The sequence below is a fragment of the Plecotus auritus genome (assembly GCF_963455305.1).
Source record: "Plecotus auritus genome assembly, chromosome: 10".
NCBI lineage: Eukaryota > Metazoa > Chordata > Mammalia > Chiroptera > Vespertilionidae > Plecotus > Plecotus auritus.
The window spans coordinates 18,918,934-18,931,128 of record NC_137785.1 but is presented as its reverse complement, the minus strand read 5'-3'; the positions used below and the strand labels follow the sequence as shown (position 1 = coordinate 18,931,128).

The window sequence follows — 12,195 nt, the reverse complement described above, 5'->3', positions numbered from 1 at the left end:
GATGCTTCGAGGGGCAGATTTGGAAGCAAGCGTAGCAAAGACTCACACAGGTACGCCAGTCCAGACGTCTACGCATGCACATAGGCACTGAGGCTCACAGGGCAAGGCAGACACCAAAACACCAGGGTGCTCCTCACGTGGAGGTTTTTTTTAACAAAAACGTTCAAACACAGATGCTAAAACTCGGCAGCACTCAGCTTACATGCCCATGTGTGCGCAAGGCCACGTGCAGAGGTCCCATGGGGAAGCCCCGCATGGTGACCAGAAGGAGTAGAACATCCCCCACTTAGAGCAACATGAAAACGGGTAGAGGCTCAGCTTTGAAATGTTCACAGGATGAATTCATTCATCACACGGGGGCTGAGCTCCACGTGAGCCAGGCCCCAGCTTGGGTGCTGGGAACCAGTGACTTACAGACAGACCTGGGCCTTGCTCTCCAGGAGATCCGAGCCAATCGGATGGGTGCTGACCGTACCTCAGTGTGTAGTCAGTTCTAAATGGTGGTAACATCCGGAAGGAAAGGAACAAGGGGCTGTGGGAGGGGAACCTGGGAGCACCCCATTTAGGTTGGTGGGTCAGGTGTAACACCTCTGAGGAAGCGACATTGAAACTGAGCGCTAAACACAACACACCGTTTCTAAATGTACACACGCACCCCTCCTGAAACTCACCGAGGCCACTCAGGCAGGAGCAACACGGGACACGGACCCGCGGCCCCCTGCCCTGCTGCACCTCAGCACTCCTCTGGGAAACGCTTCTGGTGGGCATGGGGCCCTGGGCTGGGGCCCGCATCTCTGGGCTCTGACAGAGGTGCACATGGCGTGCTGGTGCCACATGAGCGGGGAGGCCGAGCTGCCTGGGAGAAGGTCACCTGAGAAGTGTGGGCAGGGTCCCGAGGAAAAGGGGGGTGGGCAGAGGGCTTCCCAAACAGAAGCACTTCCCATGCACAGGCACGGAGGTGTGAGCAAGTGTGGGTGTCACTGGACCAGCAGGTGTGCTCAGGGAGGGTGAGGGACGAGGCTTGACACGGTGGGGAAGGACCAGGAGGCACAGAAGGGGTGTGAGGAGGGACTCCACAGGGTGTGAGCTGGGCACCAAGTCAGGGGTCCCTTGGAGTCTGGTGTGGAGGGGGGGCTGCAGGGCGGGGGAAATGCCCTGGCTATCCACTGTGGTAACCCTGGACAAGGCCTGGCCAGGGAGGGGAAAGCCTGCCTTCCCTTGCTCCCAACCCATCTCTTGGCCACTGAGCAGAAGAGAACAGGCTACAATTTGCCCCACGTGGAGATTAGCTGGGAGCTGGAGGTCCAGGGCTACCGTCCCCCTTAGTGACCATCGGCATTCTATCCTTTCCTGAGGCCCGTGGCCAGGCCTGAGCTGGGTGCCAAGGCACACGGATAATCCAGACCCTTCCCTGCTGCAGAGGAGTCCCCCGTTTGGGGAGTTGACCCCGACAAAGCCCTGACAGGGGCTGCAAGGGTTATGGAAGGCTTCTTGAGCTTATTCTTAGAGAATGAACGGGTGAGAAGGCCCCACAGGGTGCATGGGGAAGGACTGAGGACGGAGCCTGGTTTCGGAAGATGAAACCGACACTCATCTGCCACAATGAGAAAGCCTGCCCTTCCTCCATCACACTTGGCACAACTTCCTTACCGAGAAGCCCTGCGTGAGCTGGTGCCCGCCTGCCCATTCAATTTCTGGTCCTTCCCTCCTGACTTCGGAAGCCCAAGCCACTCTGCCTTCTTTCTAAAACACACCAACCTTGTGCCTGCCCCAGGGCCTTTGCACCTTCTGTTTCCTTTACCAGGAAAGATCTTGCCCCTCGTACTTCATCTGGGCTGCTCCTCAAAACCTGCCTTTCCCGACAGGGCTGTCCTGACCTATTTTCCCTTCACCTGGTCTATTTCCCTCCTTAGCTCTTAGGTATGTATTCTGGTCTATTGCATCTCGTCCTCCACTCGTGGTCAACCCCACGAGGGAAAGGACTTTGTCTGGTTCACGGCTGTCTCCCCAGTGCCTGGACGGTGCTCAGCACACGGGAAGTGCTCTGTCTTTGTCAGGTGAACAGGAGCTGCCGGGTCCCCTGGCATCCTGTTGCCCAGCATAATGGTGGAGCTGGACACCTGCTGCGCCCTGCAAGGTGGAAGGATCTCAGCGTCTGGGGACGTGCTGTAGGGGCGTCAGTAAGACAGGCTAACTCCTGCCTGCGCCTCGAAGCAACCAGACTAAAAACTCATCATCCGGGTCTGTGTGCTCCCCTCCGACTCCCTCACAAAGCTCCCCCCACCCCAGCCAACTCATCCTGGCCCCCATCATCACATCTGCTCACCCCCACTGCTGCCTTTTCCCTCTTTCCTCCCCCCTCCATCCCCCCCCCCCCCCAGCCATGAGGAAGGGGAGAGCCCAGGCTGTGGAGTCAGACACACCTGCTTGGAGTCCTGTCCCGGTTTGTGTGGCTGTGGGCAAGTCAGCATTCCTCCTCGGCAAGATAAGGTTTGGTGGGGATGAAGAGTGACTGCATGTGTGATGATGATACTACTACTAACGGCTATTTATTGAGGACTTGCCAGGTGTTAGGCACTGGGCTGGGTGCTTTGAACTTTTTTTTTTTTTTCATTAAAAAGAAATGGAGGAAGACCCCCGAGCACGGCGTGTCCCTGGAGTGTCAGGCCTGGGGTGCGGGTGCTGAGTCACAAAGGGGACATAGCCGTCTGCACAGAGCTTACTCTTTCAACGTGTGCTGTACACACGCGTGCTCGGAACCGCACCGGCCAGCCGGCGGGGCTCGTCCTGGGCTCCGCCGTCAGCAGAGGCCCCCAGGGAGAGTGTGGAGGTCCCTGAGGCAGAACTTTCAGGGGAGAGCCCAGCTCCAGCTGCCGAATTCCCCTTTCCTAGCCCAGTGGGAACCTTCATCCCTCATATCTGGATTGTAGGGCCTGCACAGGCGCTAGCCTAGAACTGACCTCAGGAAATGCTTACTGACTGACTGACTGACTGAATGAATGAATGAATGAATGAACAAAGAACACATTTAGCCAGATGTTTCCTTGCATTTGCTCACCTCAAGACAGAGTACCAGGATGTCCCGTCTCCTTTCCCCTCCCACTGGGCTCCCTCCTGCCCGCTCACATCCTGTTCACGTACCGCATTTGTGGCTGATAAACCTGATATCATTTCCATCCCTCACTTGCCCCTTTCTGTGTCAGGCCTCCTGCTTCGTTAGCCTGTCTTACTGACCATGGTCTTACTGATTCCTCACACCAGCCCTGTGAGGCAGGTGCTGATATCTCCGTTTCACGTTTGAGCAAACTGAGGCTCAGAGAGGAGACGTGACTTGCCCAGGGTCACGCAGCGAGGGGAGCAGCATCGCGTTTTGACCACCACAGAGCGAGTTCTCGCACGCGTCCTCTGGCCTGCACGCACCCTTGCTCTCGCAGTGTCTCCCCTCCCGGCACTGGGATGGCATGAAACGGGATCCAGGAGCCCCGGCGTGGGGCCCAGCTCTGTCACTACCAGTTGTGACTTTGAGAAAGCCCTTGCCCTCCCTCTGGGGCGTGGCTTTCCCTCCAGCCGTTGCTCCTGTCTGCGACCCTCAGCCGGTTTCCCGGTTTCCCGAAGAGGGGACAGGGCAGAGAACTCGGCTTGGTCCTACCCTGCCCTTTCCGATAGAGGAGCAAGCGTTTCTCTGCTCAGCACTTCAGATTCACGCACATTCCGGGGCTGCTGGGCCACGTAAGACAGACCTGGCTGGGAACGGAAGGGGGACAGAGAAACACCACTCACTGTGCCCCCACCGGGTGCCTCGCCACAGTCCTGCCACTGCGGGTTAATTAGCCCCACTTTTTGTAATTGCAAACAAATGTTAGCCGATGTGATATTTTCTCATTGTAAAAAAAAAAAAAAAAAAAAAAAAAAAAAGAAAGAAAATGCAGATATTCAGAGATGAGGATAAAAACCTACCATGGCAAACCAGTTAAATGAAACAAAACTAACTTCTTGATGGTTAGCCTTCTAGAGAGCTTTTTCTCACATGGTAGTACGCCTGCCAATTTACCCCACGAGTGAATTAAAACTCAGGCGCCTGGGGCCAAACTCAGAATTCTGACTTCTGCTTTAAATTTTTTTCCTTTGGGGAAAAAAGTGTGTGTGTGTGTGTGTGTATGTGTGTGTTTTATAAAAATGGGATCATATGCCATATGCCAGTTTATAACCTGCCTTTTTCCCTTCCTAACAATGGATTAGGAACATCATTTCCTTGTCACTGAATGTGTTTCGAGCATATTTTCTGAGACTTTGCAGCCCTCCTTTATGCGGCTGCTGCACCATCATTTATTGTACCAGACCCCTGTCATGGGACCCCGAGGCCCAAGTATCCCCAGTTAGCAGATGAGGACACTGAGGCCCCCAGAAGTCCCTCATATGTGTGAAGAGCTAGAGCACCATCCAAGGGGACCGAGGGGTGGGGAGGGTGCTGGCGACAGCTCCCAGCCTCACTCAGGGAGGGGCTGAGGGGCCCTGAGTGCAGGGAGGGGCTTGGGTAGAAGCCCCCAGCCGGAAGACCCCTGATCAGTCCCAGGGGGGGGGCTGGCACTTGAGGAGGAGACCACCCTCTTCCAGGCCCCCAGCCCCAGGCAGGCTGCAACCCAAGCACCATCCGTCAGGCTCCCCCAGCCCCCCCACGGCCTCCCTCCCTGAGCCCACTCACTGCCTGCTCCTTCCTTGCCAGCTTATCAATAGGTTAAGTGGTCAGGTCAGGGATATTGACCATTTGATTAGGACCTTGTCAGATCAATCTCTGGCGCATCTCATGGGCCTCCTCCCCTGCACACACCCCAGCCTTGCTCTTCCGCGCCAGGGAGCAGGTGGCCTCGGGGGCCTCCGCCTGCCCCACACAGCACCCCAGAACCAGGAGCCCTTCAGCAAGTTCAGAGAAGGTGAGAGCCAGCCTTGTCCTCGTCACCTCCCAGCCTGGTCCGGCCAGGTCAGGAGCCCAGGGTGCCACCTCCAGTTTTGCCCCTGCCTTGCTCACCCTGCCCGCACCCCCCAGCTCTGTGGGGGCCCCTCCTGGCCCTCTGTCTAGGTGCCATGTTCCCGCACCCCCCCTTGCATCCCTCGCTCTTGCTTGAGGTCATTAGGTTTTGCTTGTTCTGCATCCCATGCCCCTCAGAGTCCAGTCAGATGGATCTGCCTCTCTTGGCTGTGTGACCTTGGGCAAGTGACTTCACCTCTCTGAGCCTTCCTTTTCTCATCTGTATCTTGGGGATGATATTCACCAGCTGGTGGTGAGGATTCTGTGAGATCACACTTGCAGAGCCACTAACCACTCCCATTGCTCAGGATGCGTTGGCCATTCTCACTAAAGGCTGCTCTGCTGGACTGGCCGTGGGGGCAGCCACTCAGTCCATTTGTCCCTCCGTGAAGGTGTATGTGGGCAGCCTGTGTCTGTGGGGCCAGGGGGCACTGTCACCCTCAGGCCTGTCCCAGGCCCCAGTGTGGGGCCATACCCTGTGCTGATTGATGCTGGGAACCCCCAGAGGAGCCAGACCCCAACCCACTCACCACAAGCCCACAGTCTGGCAGGCAAGTAGCAGACAGACCCCAGGACACAGCGAAGCCTTGTAGCAGCTGCGAGGAGAGCTGAGGGGCCAGGGCCAAAGGCTGAGCTCTTTCTTTCTCCAGTGAATACTCTGGAGAATCTTCGCCTTCTCTGTGGTACAGCTGCAAGGAACGTAGATTCGGAGTTAGAGAAATCGGGCTCAAGCCCAGGCTCCTCCCCTTCCTGTGTGGGTCACTGTGGGCCAGCTGCTTCCCCAGTCTGTCCCTCGAGTCCCCATCTGTGAAATGGGGAGACGCCTCTTCTAAACAGCCCCCACTCCCACCTCCTCTCCTCTCAGGCACTGAGCCCAGCTCCCGCAGGGCTGTCTCTTCCTGGAGACGTTCTCTACTTGGGAGCAGGGTCTGTCAGAGGCATAGGCGGCAGGGCCGGGAGAGGACGGGCGAGGACAGGGCGAGGAACTGGAGGCAGATGGTGTGTGGGGGGGTGCTGCCTGTGGGCATCACAGCCGAGGGGGCAGAGTGAAGAGACAGCGGGGTCCCTGCAGGAGGGAGGAGCCCCAGCATGGGTGCTGCCCCGGGAAAGACCCCATCCCTAAGGCGTGTCTGACTCCTGCCCTCCGAGGCCCAGGGATTCCCTGCCGCCCGCCATCACTTACACCAATATTGACGGTTAATGCCGTGTCGCCACCGTGTTCAACACTCGGCGCGGCTAATTGTTTTGACTGGGAATCGGCAAGGCGATTAAACGCCATCGATTTTGCCCTGCGCGCTGCATCGATTTTTAAATTTCCTATTGATCCCGGCCCTAAATCTCCTTAACCAAGACCTCACCGTGGAGATGACAGCCGCTGATTAGCTCCGGGGAGGGGTGGGGGCAGCCCCTCACGGGGGAGAACCCCAGCTCCTCCCTCCCCCAGGAACCAGGGGTCCCGGGCCCCTCCCACCCCTTCAGATGGAGGCCCAGGTAGAGAGAGTGGCATGGGTGGAGTTGGGCGGACACCTGGTCCCTGTTACCCTGCTTGATTCTTTCCCATCTGGGCTTCTCTCTGGCCTCGCTGCCTGTGGATCCCTCCACGCCTCCTCTTTGTCCGTTTGTGTCTCCCCATCTCTTCTCTTTCTTGTCTATCTATTCATCTTTCTGTCCATCCATTGGTTCGCCTTGTCTGTCTGTCTCTTCACTGTCTCAGCCCGTCTTTTGCTCTTTCTCCTTTCTCCTCCTCAACTCCAGTCCTGTCTCCACTCCTTCTTTGTGTCATTGGTTGGTCCCGGGCCTCATCGGTGCTGCCAGATGTGCCATGAGATGGAAAAGTGGTCTGCCCACCGTCAAGGGCCATGGCTGATCCGCTGTCCCCCCAACTTCCCTCCCGGGAGTGTACCACAGGGACACAGAGATGAGAGTCCTGGCTGGGGACCTTGCTCACAGGGCTCTCCCTCTGAGTCATGGCTTCCAGCGTTGCTCCCTGTCCACTGGTCAGCACTCGCCTGGTGGGAATGTGTCCTCTGGGCATCTGTCCCTGTGCCATGGTCCCTGCCCCTTCTCTGAACGCCCGGAGCAAGCAGGGCGAGGGTGTCTCTGTGCAGGTTCCAGGGCTTTCCCAAGAAGACGGTGTCCCCACGAGACAGGACACCAGGTTTCAGGGGAGGCACTCAGCCGGGCCTCACCAGCCGGCTCCGCCCCTCACCCAGGGGTACAGCGAGAAGTCAGGTCTCTTCGTAGCCTCACCTGCTGCCTCTGCAGAGTGGGGAGGATACGGCGGTCACTGCCTTCCTGTGGGGCTGTGGAGAAGGCCACGGACACTTTGTGGGGACAGCTCTCCCCACATCCTGTCCACGCCTCCATCCTCTTTATCGTCTGCACAGAGCACGGTGAGGCCTTTCTAAAGACAAACCGGACCGTGCTCCTACGCCAGCTGCTGGGCAGGCTCTGCTGGGTGCAGCCCCTGATGTCTCTCCGGTCTCATCCTTCCCACTTTTCCGCTGAGCCCTGGGCTCCCACCTGCCCCTCTGCCTGACTGGAGGGGATTGTCTGCCAGGCTTGGCTTGGGGCCCGCGTCCTCCCTAGGCCTTCCCTGCCCTCCCCTGGGATTCCCGCCGAACCCTCTGCCTGCCCGAGTGTCGGCATAGCCTCTTTATTCCATCCCCCTGCCCATGAGCCCCTGGAAGACAGGGCAGAAGTCTTGTCTGATCCAGTACTGGACCCTCCTCACTTGGTCCAGAGCCCGGCTCAGGCAAGCCTAGCGTTTGCCCATTAACCAAATGAGTAAATGAAGGAGCAGACATCCACGGCAGAAGCATCAGCGTGGCCTTTATTTCCAGCATTTAGGCACCTAAGAATGAGTAACCCTTTAGCTTTCCTTCTCATTTGATCCTCCCAGCCTTCCTCTGAGCTACATAGCTTGTTAATGAATCAACTCCTCTGTCTGTCCATCCACCCACTCAGTCATCCGTCATGTACGTATTGAATATCCCCCCTTCCTGGGCCCTCTGCCTCGGCTAAAGCTGCAAGACAGACCCATTGGGTGGGAAAACATGTTTCGCCAGGGCAGGAGGCCGTGTGCCCACTGATGAGATGGACACTGAGGCTCAGAGCCTGGACCTGACACTGGCGGCAGCAAGGGGCTGTGAGGACCTGACTCCACGTTCGCCAACTTGTGACTCTGATGCTGCGACAGGAGTAGGGTCCCTCCACTTGAGTGCCTCATCTGCTCGAGGTGGAGACGCCTCACGGATCCCCCAGGATGCTGACAACCTTCTCCTTTCTCCCCAGGTTCTCAACTGGACCGGGTTGGTGGCCTGAATGTATTAGTTTCGCTGCGTCTACCCAAGAGGTAAGGGCGGTGGCCCCAGAGGTCTGCTCTGGGTCCCTTTCCTCTCAGAAATCCCTGCTTTCTCATCCTGGTCCCCGCCCCGCCCAGGGGGTGCTGCCTGTCTTTCTGCCCTGCCCGCCACGAGGTTTGTCTGACTAATTTGTATTTTCATCCTCTGTGTGTCTTGCAACTTTCTGGCCGAACCAGTGGTTCTGGGTGTTGGCGACCGTGGGGGTTTCTGCTGAGTGTCGGGGCTCAGTAGGGTAGAGAGGGGTAACCTGGTGGCTCAGATCACAGCGTGGGGTAAGGCACACCTGTGTCTGAGCCCCCTTTTGTCCCTTCCTAACTGCAAGTGACTGGGGGCCGTCAGAGCTTCCATTTCCTCGTCTATTAAAGGGATAATGACAGAAGCCACCTTCTACGCTGCCCCGAGGACAGAAGGCTAGTGAGGCCGTTCCAAATCCAGTCTGGAGCCGAATGGCACCAGCCGTGCCCCAGGCCAGCTGTGCGAGCCTCAGTTTCCCCATCTGCCAAAGGAGGGTAGTCTCAGCAGCCACCCCCAGGATGTGGGGATGAGAAGCTACTTCCTGAAAGCATGTAGGCTCCGGAGCAGGAGCTGGAGATAGAGTTGGAAGCTCCCCGAACAGGTGAGGGCTGCTGAGACCCTCCGTGGGGCCCGCCGAGGCCCCCCAGGCAGAGGCAGGTGCTGTCCAGCCCCTCAGCCCCGCGGGAAGCAGGGCCTCGGGACACCTGCGCTGGTGTTTGGTCCACTCAGCTTGGGAGGCCCGGCAAGGAGCTTCATGAGTAGGGCCCGGGCCTTTGGGGTGGGACTTCCAGGCTGCCACCCCTATTCCAACACGAGCCGATTAACGGAGGCCTCAGGACCTGCCCTCATCGGCCTCTTACCCAGGCGTCCTTGCTGCACAAGGGGTCACAGACTCACTCCAAGAAGCAGATGAAACTGTAGTCCAGGGTTTGCAACCTGATGTGGTGGAAACTATAGCCTAGAAAGTGCCTGGGGCGGGCTGCTCGTCAGGTGTACTGATGCCCCTGCAGAGAGGCAAGGGGGCTAGGTTCCTTACTTGCGTAATTTTCTGATTTTCCCAAAGAAGCCAGATATCCAGACTTTTATGTGAAACCTCCCAATTTTTAAATGCTGGCAACTAACACAAAATGTCAAAAATCCATGTGTGGTCCAAACCACATGTTTCAGGCAGCCTTTGGCCCATAGGTTTCTAGTTTTAGTCTAGACGTTCTCCCAGGAAAACGCATCTCTACATCTACACGACTGTGTGCTCCAACCTCAGGATGCTCACAGGCCCCCGAGACTCATCCGTGAACCCCCTTCTAACTTGTAAGGAAAGTAGGGGTCTGGGTACAGGTTGCCTGCTTTCTCCAGGGAGCCAGACTGGAGCTTTCCCAGGAACTCACGTGCTCCGATGCTCTTGACCTTGAAAGAGGGTCAAGGAGCTTCCGGGTAGCAGCATTTGTTTGAGAGCTGGAGGTTTTGCAGAATGCCTGAAAGTTGGCCTCCCTAGACTCTAGAGTAACAGAGGAGTTTAAAAGTGGTTATGTTTCAGAGCTGGTGGAGGTAACGATCAGATCCATGATCTTCATTCTTTGTGTTCAAACAGGTGTTGTTAAGTTTTCATAGACATGCAGGTGGCAGACTTGGTAACGTGCCTGAGAGCTAAGTCCTACTGAGGAAACGGATGGTTGTTAGGGGTCACCTACGTGCCAGGGCCTGTTCTGGGCACTGCATTAACCTTCACTGCAGCCCTCAAAGTAGATGGTAGTCACCTGTTACAAGAGAGGGAAACTGAGGCACAGAGAGGGGAGGCAAGCGGCCTAAGGTTACAGCAAGTAAGTGGCAGAGGCAGAGTTTGAACTAGGGTCTGCCTGAACTTCAACCTCTTATTCTTCCACCTCAGCAAAACCCACCCCAGGTGTGGGGATCCTCTCCAGACGCCAATCTTTGTGCTCTGAGAGCCATTTTTTAAAAAAAAATTCTCACTCAAGGATATATTTTTATTGACTTTAGAGGGAGAGGAAGAAAGAGGGAGGGAGACAGAGAGAGAGAGAGAGAGAGAGAGAGAGAGAGAGAGAGAGAGAGAGAGAGAGAGAGACATGCTACCTGGGTATGTGCCCTGGCCAGGAATCGAACATGCATAGGACGACGTTCAACTACTGAGCCACCCCACCAGGGCTGAGAGCAGATTTGATTTGGGGAAGCACTTGGAGTCTTACTGATACATTTAGCAATGAAGGGATTGGCTAATACTGGGCGACTTGTTGCTTTTTTGATAGAAACTAGAGACTAACCTACAACAGAGAGATGTTGATCTGTAAGCTCACCGTGAAGGCTGTGGCCAAAGTATCTGAGTGGTTCAAGGGGAAGTGCACCCTCGTGGCAGATGTTTGAAGGAGGCCACACCCCATTAGGTCTATAATTTTGTTATAAACAACAACTACAGCAAGCATGGCCCCACCCCATCACCTTTCCTTTATAACCACACTCAGAGGGTGGGGATGGAGGCCTCCTCGAGCCCCGGTGGGAGCTGGAGCCTGGAACCCCAGAATTAGCGAGACCCCTCCAGTCCTGGAGGTGCCGGCCGGCCGGCCTTGGTGTCACGTGCCCCTCTTCACTCCCTCTGCTTTCATCCCAGCCTGCCAGGCCCTCTCTCCCTCTTGGTTGGGTTCATTCCTCCACCTCCCTCAGACTGCCACCTCAGGGTCCCCACACCCCCACCCCGCTGGCCTGCCCCCCCCCTCCTGCTTCCAAGCACTGTTTCTATATCTGATTGCACGTCACGTGTGTAGTGTCTCCCACAGCCTCATGGTATTTGTTGAGTGAAGAAGTGAACACACAGACACACAAACCATATCCACTCATTTATTCCTTCAGCCAACATCTCCGGAGGTTTCCTGAGGTTGCCTCCATCTGGTGACGCAGAGAGGCAACCTGTGTGACTTCTGAGGGTCCCCCGGGCTGGTGGGGAGACAGGCTCTGAACTGGCAGGTCTGCGGGCCCTGGGCAGGGAGGCGTGGGCTGTGACCCGCCCGCTGCGGCCTCCCATTCTTTGGGAGGAGGAGGTAGAAAGGGAGCTCCTGAAGGGTTAGAAGCCACAGAGTGAGCGGGACCGCGGATGCTGGTGTGGTGTGGAGCTCCCATGGCCGGCGTCCAAGGCCCGGCCAGGGCTGGGCAGGAGCAGGGCTCTGCCCCCACCTTGAACCGCCCTTCCTTCTGTCCTTCCATCCTTCTTGGGGTCACAGGTGACTCAGACACAAGCACCAGGGTGCCCACACACAGGGGGCTCTGGAATGCCCCGCCAGCGGGACCTTAGCTGTGGGTGACAGACAGGCTTCCATTGCTGGGTCTGGTGAGGTGACTGTGCAGGGAGGAGGGACATCTGGGGGGGCCTGTGAGGCAGTACAGATGTTCTGCAGTCAGGAACCAAGAAGACAGCAGGTGGGGTCAGGGACTTGCCGGGACCCCCCAGGCCATTAGCCACCCTCAGGATGCTTGGGGCTTGGCTTTGGCTACAAGAATAGGGTGAGTGCTGTTACAGATGTGGCTGTGGGGGGGAGTGGGGGGGCCAGCAAGAGCTTCAGTGTGGGGGTGGCTCCATGGATGTGGCTGGTGAGCTGTGGCTGTGGGCGTCCACAGGGTGAGGCTGCGGCAGCGGTGCCCCTCGCGGGGGTTGTGATGCAAGGGCCGTTGCCGTTGAGATGCTGGGAGGTGACAAGGGATCGATCACCGATTCCTTCGGCTGCCTTTGCCGTCTCTGGGTGGGGGCAGACAGCTGATGCCCACCCACAACCGAGAGTGGCTGTC

General features: G+C 57.2%; 1 protein-coding gene across 5 annotated transcripts in view; it reads left to right on the top strand.

The window, feature by feature from the left end:
- The window catches only part of POU2F2 (POU class 2 homeobox 2), a 78,781-nt gene that overhangs the window by 7,486 nt on the left and 59,100 nt on the right, over positions 1-12,195 (top strand). For all 5 annotated transcript variants that reach the window (XM_080645489.1, XM_080645493.1, XM_080645491.1 and 2 more), the window contains exon 2: positions 8,321-8,381. The gene's annotated coding sequence lies outside the window, so the exon portion shown is untranslated. The remainder of the gene's footprint in view (positions 1-8,320; positions 8,382-12,195) is intronic.